Source organism: Gopherus flavomarginatus, chromosome 2, assembly GCF_025201925.1.
Source record: "Gopherus flavomarginatus isolate rGopFla2 chromosome 2, rGopFla2.mat.asm, whole genome shotgun sequence".
Classification (NCBI taxonomy): Eukaryota; Metazoa; Chordata; order Testudines; family Testudinidae; genus Gopherus; species Gopherus flavomarginatus.
In genome coordinates, this window is record NC_066618.1 from 48,170,422 (window position 1) to 48,179,133 (window position 8,712).

Consider the following 8,712-nt stretch of genomic DNA (forward strand, 5'->3'; position numbering starts at 1 on the left):
AGAGGAAAAACATGGCAAACATCTCTCCCTTTTATCATGTCCTTTCTTCTCTCTTGGCTTTGCCTCCAACCCTTCAGAGTCATAAGAACTTAAGAATGGCCGTACTGGGTCAGACCAAAGGTTCATCTAGCCCAGTATCCTGTCTACTGACAGTGGCCAATGCCAGGTGCCCCAGAGGGAGTTGAACCTAACAGGTAATGATCAAGCAATCTCTCTCCTGCCATCCATCTCCATGCTCTGACAAACAGAGGGTAGGGACAGCATGCCTTACCAGTCCTGTTTAAAACCCATTAATGGACTTAACCTCCATGAATTTATCCAGTTCTCTTTTAAACGCTGTTATAGTCCTAGCCTTCACAAGCTCCTCAGGTAAGGAGTTCCACAAGTTGACTGTGCGCTATGTGAAGAAGAACTTCCTTTTATTTGTTTTAAACCTGCTGCCTATTAATTTCATTTGGTGACCCCTAGTTCTTGTATTATGGGAATAAGTAAATAACTTTTCCTTATTCACTTTCTCGACATCGCTCATGATTTTATTTACCTATATCATATCCCCCCTTAGTTTCCTCTTTTCCAAGACGAAAAGTCCTAGCCTCTTTAATCTCTCCTCATATGGGACCTGTTCCAAACCCCTAATCATTTTAGTTGCCCTTCTCTGAACTTTTTCTAATGCCAGTATATCTTTTTTGAGATGAGGAGACCACATCTGTACTCAGTATTCAAGATGTTGGCGTACCATGGATTTATATAAGGGCAATAGTATATTCTCCTTCTTATTCTCTATCTCCTTTTTAATGATTCCTAACATCCTGTTTGCTTTTTTGACCGCCTCTGTACACTGCATGAACATCTTCAGAGAACTATACACGATGACTCCAAGATCTTTTTCCTGATTTGTTGTAGCTAAATTAGCCTCCATCATATTGTATGTATAGTTGGGGTTATTTTTTCCAGTGAGCATTACATTACATTTATCCACATTAAATTTCATTTGCCATTTTGTTGCCCAGTCACTTAGTTTTGTGAGATCTTTTTGAAGTTCTTCACAGTCTGCTTTGGTCTATCTTGAGCAGTTTAGTATCATCTGCAAACTTTGCCACCTCACTTTTTTACCTCTTTCTCCAGATAATTTGTGAATTAGTTGAATAGGATTGGTCCTAGGACTGACCGTTGGGGAAGACCACTAGTTTCCCCTCTTCATTCGGAGAATTTACCATTAATTCCTACCCTTTGTTCCCTGTCGTTTAACCAGTTCTCAGTCCATGAAAGGACCTTCCCTCTTATCCCATGACAACTTAATTTACATAAGAGCCTTTGGTGAGGGACCTTGTCAAAGGCTTTCTGGAAATCTAAGTACACTATGTCCACTGGATCCCCCTTGTCCATATGCTTGCTGACCCCTTCAAAGAACTCTAATAAATTAGTAAGACACAATTTCCCTTTACAGAAACCATGTTGACTTTTGCCCAACAATTTATGTTCTATGTGGCAATTTTATTCTTTACTATTGTTTCGACTAATTTGCCCAGTACCGACATGAGACTTACCAGTCTGTAATTGCCGGGATCATCTCTAGAGCTCTTTTTAAATATTGGCGTTACATTAGCTATCTTTCAGTCATTGGTTACAGAGGCCGATTTAAAGGACAGGTTACAACCCCAGTTAATAGTTCCGTAACTTCACATTTGAGTTCTTTCAGAACTCTTGAGTGAATGCCATCCGGTCCTGGTGACTTGTTAATGTTAAGTTTATCAATTAATTCCAAAACCTCCTCTAGTGAAACTTCAATCTGTGACCGTTCCTCAGCTTTGTCACCTACAAAAGCCAGCTCATGTTTGGGAATCTCCCTAACATCTTCAGCTGTGAAGACTGAAGGAAAGAATCCATTTAGTTTCTCCACAATAGCTTTATTGTCTTTCAACGCTCCTTTTGTATCTCTATCATCGAGGGGCCCCACTGGTTGTTTAGCAGGCTTCCTGCTTCTGATGTATTTAAAAAACATTTTATTACCTTTCGAGCTTTTGGCTAGCTGTTCTTCAGACTCCTCTTTGGCTTTTCTTATTATATTTTTACACTTAATTTGGCAATGTTTATGTTCCTTTCTATTTACTTCACTAGGATATGACTTCCACTTTTTAAAGGAAGTCTCTTTACCTCTCACTGCTTCTTTTACATGCTTGTTAAGCCACGGTGGCTCTTTTTTAGTTCTTTTACTGTGTTTCTTAATTTGGGGTATACATTTAAGATTGGCCTCTATTATGATGTCTTTAAAAAGCATGAGCATTACCTCATTGTAGTCCCAAACTCAGGGGCGGCTCTATGTATTTTGCCGTCCCAAGCATGGCAGTCAGGCGGCTTTTGATGGCGCACCTGCAGGAAGTCCGTTGGTAACGCGGATTCGGTGGCGTGCCTGCAGGAGGTCCACTGGTAACACAGATTTGGTGGCATGCCTGCGGGAGGTCCACCAGTCCCACGCCTTCGGCGTACCCACTGCCGAATTGCTTGTAGCTGGTAGCTTCTCTCTTCCCACCACAGGGTTTAGCCTACTGACTGTCACCCTAATATACGATTTGGTCACCCAGGCTCAGCTGCCAGCCTTTTGTTGGCTTTGTGCCAACCCACACCCAGTCATGTGTACCAACGAGTGACTAGTAGTTCCTCCTCCTGCAATGTATCATCCCTATGGGATTTTGCTGAGTCAGTCCCCACAGGATGTGGAATTTACCATTGCATCACAGGAAGTGAAATTATTACATCATAGATAATGGACCTCTATGTTCCTTAGAAATGGAATCTTCTACAGGAAATGGAACCTTCCATTATCTTACCTTATATCTGCCATTACTGGATTTCCTAATTTAAACTACCATTAATTTCTGCTTAATTAAAGCCTTATTCTTAAAACTAATTACTGTTCTAGGCATTCCAAAGGGTCCTGACACTACAACCACTCTTCAATTGTCTACTTAAGAGAATTATAATTTTTCTGATTTTTAAACCCTTTCTCAAAGTTTTTCTGCAAGCCTCCAATTTAAGATAATTCGAACAACTGAAGCAAAATCTCTCGCTACAGTGAAGACAAGCCCATAGACTTATGTTGTCTGGAAAAGACTATGCACTTGTCCTAGGCTATTATTCTCACTTCCCTGAGATATCCTTACTAGAAGATACTACAGCTAAACAGGTGGTTGCTAGACATGGTATACCTGACATAGTGATGACTGGCATTGGGCCACAGTTTAGTGGGCATGAGTTTAAGCAGTTTGCAGTGAAGTACAGCTTTAGGCATGTAACTGCTAGTTCCCATTCCCGATCCAACGGGTTGGAGGAAAATGGTGTGAAAACAATAAAGCACCTTCTGAAAAATGCCATGGAGACAGGCTCCGATCCATATTTAGCACTGTTAAATTACAGAATGGCACTAATAAAGCCTGGCTTGTCACCTGCTGACATTTTGTTTAACAGAAAACTGAGAACAAGAATGCCTGCACTGTTTAGAAAATGATGTCAAAGTTACTGGGGACTTGCCGATGTATAAAGAGACCATTAAGACAAAAGAAAAGATTCGGGGTCCTGAGAGCTGTCACCACTTCTTGAAAACGATGCCATGTATCTTTTTGACAGGAAACAATGGTCACAAGCAACAGGAGTGTCTCAAGGGCTTGTGGTCATATGATATTATTACTGCAGATGGACACATGCTATAGAGGAATAGGTGACACATTCTCCAAATCCCAAAGGGAGAGAAATAAGGGGCACTGGGTTGTCCGAGAAAGTCTCAGAGAGGCAATAATCACAGCAGGGTGAGATGATTGAGTCCCTGAATATGGAACGACCAGAACAAGTGGACCTGCCATTTCCTGATGGCAGGAACCCTGCAGGTCTGAGCAGCAGTGCAGGGTACCTCAGATACTTAAATTAAATTTGGAAAAGACATAATTACCTATACTCTAGAGAGGCATGGGACCTTTAATAACCTCAGGTGATCAGGAACTATGTTTTACAAGTCTGGGAGGCCAGGAAGGCTTTATGTGGTCAATTTAAATTCCTTGGGAGAAGGGGTTTGCTATGCTGGGGTTGGCCAACAACTGCCTGAGTCAGATTACTGCAAGCAAGAAGGTATGCACCAGTGTGAGTGGGTTTGCATGAATTTGTGTGTGTGTTTTTTCCCCCTCTTTTTATTGCTGGAAACTTTTTCATATTGGAATCTCTGAAGAAAGAACTGCCTTTGGTATGTCTCATTTTGACTATCTTGGATTACTCGGTGTGGAATAGAGTGGCACAATTACCTCCCTTGTCTTACATACAACACTCCTGAGAATATTCATCTTTTTTGCAACTGCATCACATTGTTGACTCATATGCAGTTTGTGATCCACTATAACACACGCAGTCTTTTCAGCAGTACTACTGCCTAATCAGTTATTCTCCACTTTGTAAATGTGCATTTGATTTTTCCTTCCTAAATGAAGTACTTTGCATTTATATAAAAACCTGGAAACTTTGATTGTAAGCGGCTTTTTAAAAGTTGTTTTAAAATCCTTAAATATGTTAAGCATGTTTGTGTTAGGCAAGCTGTAGCTCTTATTTAAAAAATTAGATGGTTTAATGATTTTGTTTTATAGCCATTAATGTTTTTAAAACTTTTCACAAATGCTTTGTTTTCTTTTTCTTATTCTTTTGTTTACTTTGAAATTTGTAGTTTCTGTGATTGCCAATAAATTTGATGGCTTAGTGTAAAGGTTAAGTTTTCATAGCAGACTTTAACTAAAATAACATCATGGGTTATCCCCTTGTTAACAAAATACCTGCTTAATTCTGGGCTGCTTCTCCATTAACTGTAAATCGAGTGTCAAACCACCTGAACTAGTTGTTGCAAAAAAGCTTTGTGGTTGTTTGATTGTGATTATTTTGTTTTTGCAGTGTGTTTTTTTGTTGTTTTGATAATGGGAAGTTGTTGCTGTTTTGTGCATGGGAGACGACACAGTGTGGATGTTGCAAGTTAGATCCCCTTGATGGGCTAAATTGCCACAGTGGCCATGTTGTGCTCACAAAATCTGGTGGTGAAGCTGGTGAGCAAGTTCTGCCAGGAACTAAAATTGTCTGTCTTTTTTTTCTTTGTTAACTGCCTTTGGGTGTTGCAAATCACTTGTAAATGTAAGTATTCCAAAAACCACTGGTCTTTTAAAAAGAAAAGCAGTATGCTTGGTTAAAAAGGTTGCAAAGACTAATAGTTTTCCAAGTAAGCAAGATGAATCACTTGTGCATAGAATTTTCATAGTTTGTGTAAATGCACAGATTTTAAATGTGCAAGTGGCACAAAGAAGGGGAAAGGTTTTTTGTTTGTTTTTTGTCTCAACCTATTCTAGGCGTGCAGCCAAAGTAAGTAATAAGGTTTGGTATGTTTCTAAACATCTTAAAAATGTAACCTTGACAACAAAGAGGGCTAGGCTTAACACCAGTTTGAGCTCCCACACAGAAACTAGGGAAACTGTATACACCACCCTGGGCACCCCAGTGAGCAATTCTTCCCCACTCACCAGCATTGAGTGCAGGAATTACAACAAAGAGAACTTTTTTGAGGTGGGTAGGAGGGGGAAGACAACAAAATGAAAGTGGGAAAATCAGTACTTAATAAGTCAACCACTTCTCTGATGTAAGACTCCCACCACCCAGAGTGTTTTAACAGTAGTTCCAACCTCAGTTCTCCTTTGGCTGTGGTAGGTGGCAAATGTGCTCTGGCTGTTTTTCTCCTCCCCAGCTCCCCACTCTCAGTTAGCTGTCCTGGGCTGGAGAAGTCCAAGGATTCTAGCAGGTCAGAGCTGCCTTGGCTGCTCTGGGGGTCTACTACCTAACCCAGCTGGAGTGCTTTCAGCTTTAGTTGCTGGGTAGGGAGACCTACACCAGAGGCACTTGAGTAAACTTCTGCTCTCTCTGGTTTCAGCCCAAAGTGCCTAGCTCTGTGCAACAACCCTCAAAGGTGCTACCACCACCCCAAATCATTTATCACCTCAGAGAAGTCACTGCTACGACCAGTCACCATCACCTTGGAGCTGCTGCCAGTGCTGCTCTGCATCATCCATTGCCATCAAGCTGCTGTTACTGTTTTGAAACTTCTAGTACACTGCACTGTCCACCATTCAGCAGTCTCTGGTGAATCCTTAGGGAGAGATCGACGGTATCGAGGGCCCTCGCCAGAGTCCTCACCACCAATGAGGCACCCCCAGCAGCAGGCAGGAGACTTTTCCTTAACTCTTTCTCTCGTCATCCTTCTGTTCTGTCCAGGCTCCCTTCTCTGACTGAGCCCGGGCACATCTGTTGTTGATGTCTTTGCCTTGTAGTTCTCAACAAGGTCAACTGCATTTTATCGCTCCCAAATGCAACACTTAACTAAATTTTAACCAAAATGCTTTGAACCACCACATAAAACAAATGCAAATGAGGCCTGGCCCATTCAGTCAACTCCTTGCTCCTCAGTAGATGCTGGCAGACAGCTCCCTGGCCAGTGGAGCCTCTGACCATCTGCATTTCTTAAGCAGCTCTGGGCCACTCTTCTTCCATTTCACCAGCAGGTGACAAAACTGAGCTCCCCTCTCTCTCTCTCGGGCTTTGATCACAGGGCTGACAAAGCCCTATAAACAGCAACACATGAAGTAAATTGTAAATTCTTATTAACATTTGTAACATCTAATTAAATGAAGTTTGAGGGGCCGGGGAAGCTAATGATCCAACCAGTGGACCAAATTCACTGATGAATCCTAGTCACATGCCATCGAAGGCACATTGCACATATGCTAAGAAGATTAATAATTAAATAAAACGTTAGCATCTACAAATATCTGAGACAGGTAGGGCCCAGGGAGTCTCTTTACCCCCAGGCCACTAATACGCAAGCCAGGCAGGATATTTCCTGGCCCTCCTTTTGTTGCTATGCTGCTAAGCTGGAAAGTGGCTAACATGATGCCCAGTGGTCTATGGCCCTAAGGGGGCATGGTCTGCAAACCCAGTAATGTAAACAGGTACTGGACCATAGGCAGCAGATCCCAGGAGAAGCACATGCTACTCCTTTTAAAGCAGTAGGAAGGCATGTTACAGATGATGTCCTCTCAGCTCCTCCTAAGTCATCCTGTCCTTCAAGCATTCAACTTTAGACCAAGCCCAATTCTACTTAGCGCACGTCCAGACTAACCCGCGGCATCGGCGGGTTAAAATTGATTGCTCGGGGATCGATATATCGCGTCTAGTCTGGACGCGATGTATCGATCCCCGAGCGCGCTTACATCGATTCCGGAACTCCATCAACCCGAACGGAGTTCCGGAATCGACACGGAGAGCCGCGGACATCGATGCCGAGCCGTCCAGACGGGTGAGTACCTCAATTTTAGAAATTCGACTTCAGCTACGTTATTCCCGTAGCTGAAGTTGCGTATCTAAAATTGATTTTAATACCTAGTCTGGACGTGGCCTTAGTCTGTGTGAGCTGATGAGATTGCATATTGAGGGAATATTTCAGGCACAAACTTATTACACAGCATTTGTGCTCATTTAAATAAATGAAAAGAAAATAAATAATGAAACACATTATTATTGCAGACACGCCTCTGTTGGGTTTAACTGTAATTGTGTGGATGTTAGTTTCGTTTTCCCGAATTGCTGTCTATTACCTGTTACAATAAATGTTGAGTTTCTGTTCTCTGAAAAGTTAAGTGAAGACTTTGCATTTTTAAGTTGAGTTAATTATTCAAAACTACTGTGTGTCTGTTTGCACATGCAACAAATAGCATGTAGGTGCACCAGAACATCTCCAGGCTCCTGTGACCTCCACACACCACATAATTGAAATTAACATTCTAATTTCTTGTTGGCCTGCCTACTGAGCCTGCCAATTGGGGTTCCAGGTATGATGCTAACACTGTATATTAGGAACTGGACTGGGATTACGAATTTATTTCTATGGGTCTCTGAACAGTTATTAGATAGCAACAATAATCCCTTTAAAAAAAATCATCAACTTCTAAAGATTGTGCATTATTGTAACATATGGACACCTGACATCTTCCTAACATTGTAATGAGCTGCCTGGTATATACATAGCTGAAAAAACTAATCTGGAAATGGCTTTGATGGATCCTGGGTTGTTCTTCTTCGTCGTCGTCTTCTTCTTCATATTCCATTTAGAGAATAGGGGAGGGATAGCTCAGTGGTTTGAGCATTGGCCTACTAAACCAGGGTCACTGTAGCGAGGCGGTGTGGCTCCCCTGCCCCTCAGGGAGGGTCGAGCCCCGCCGGACACCTAAGGCGGTGGGGCTACAGAGCAGTGAGCCCGTCCCTCAAAGGGTCAGGCGGTGACCCGGAAGTATAAAAGCCGGCCATCAGAGCTCAGTTGGGGCCCAGCTGCCATCAGGAGCAGACCGGCTAGAGGGAGCTTGCGACTAGGAAGCCTCTTGGGCCCAGGGCAGTTGCCCTGACTGGCCAGAGCTTCCCCGCACCCATTACTGGGAGGAACCCCTGGAGCTTCCCCGCGCCTGCTACGAGGAGGAGCTGCCGGAGCCGCCCCGTCCCTGCTGTTACCCCGAGGAACCCCCGGAGCAAGCCTGGCCGGACTTTCCAGAGGAGCTGCCAGACCTACCGCCCAGCCCCGGCCGGGAGGAGCCCATGCTACTGGACTTCCTGAGAGCTGGCACCATGGACCAGGTAGGCCTAGAGGGGGAA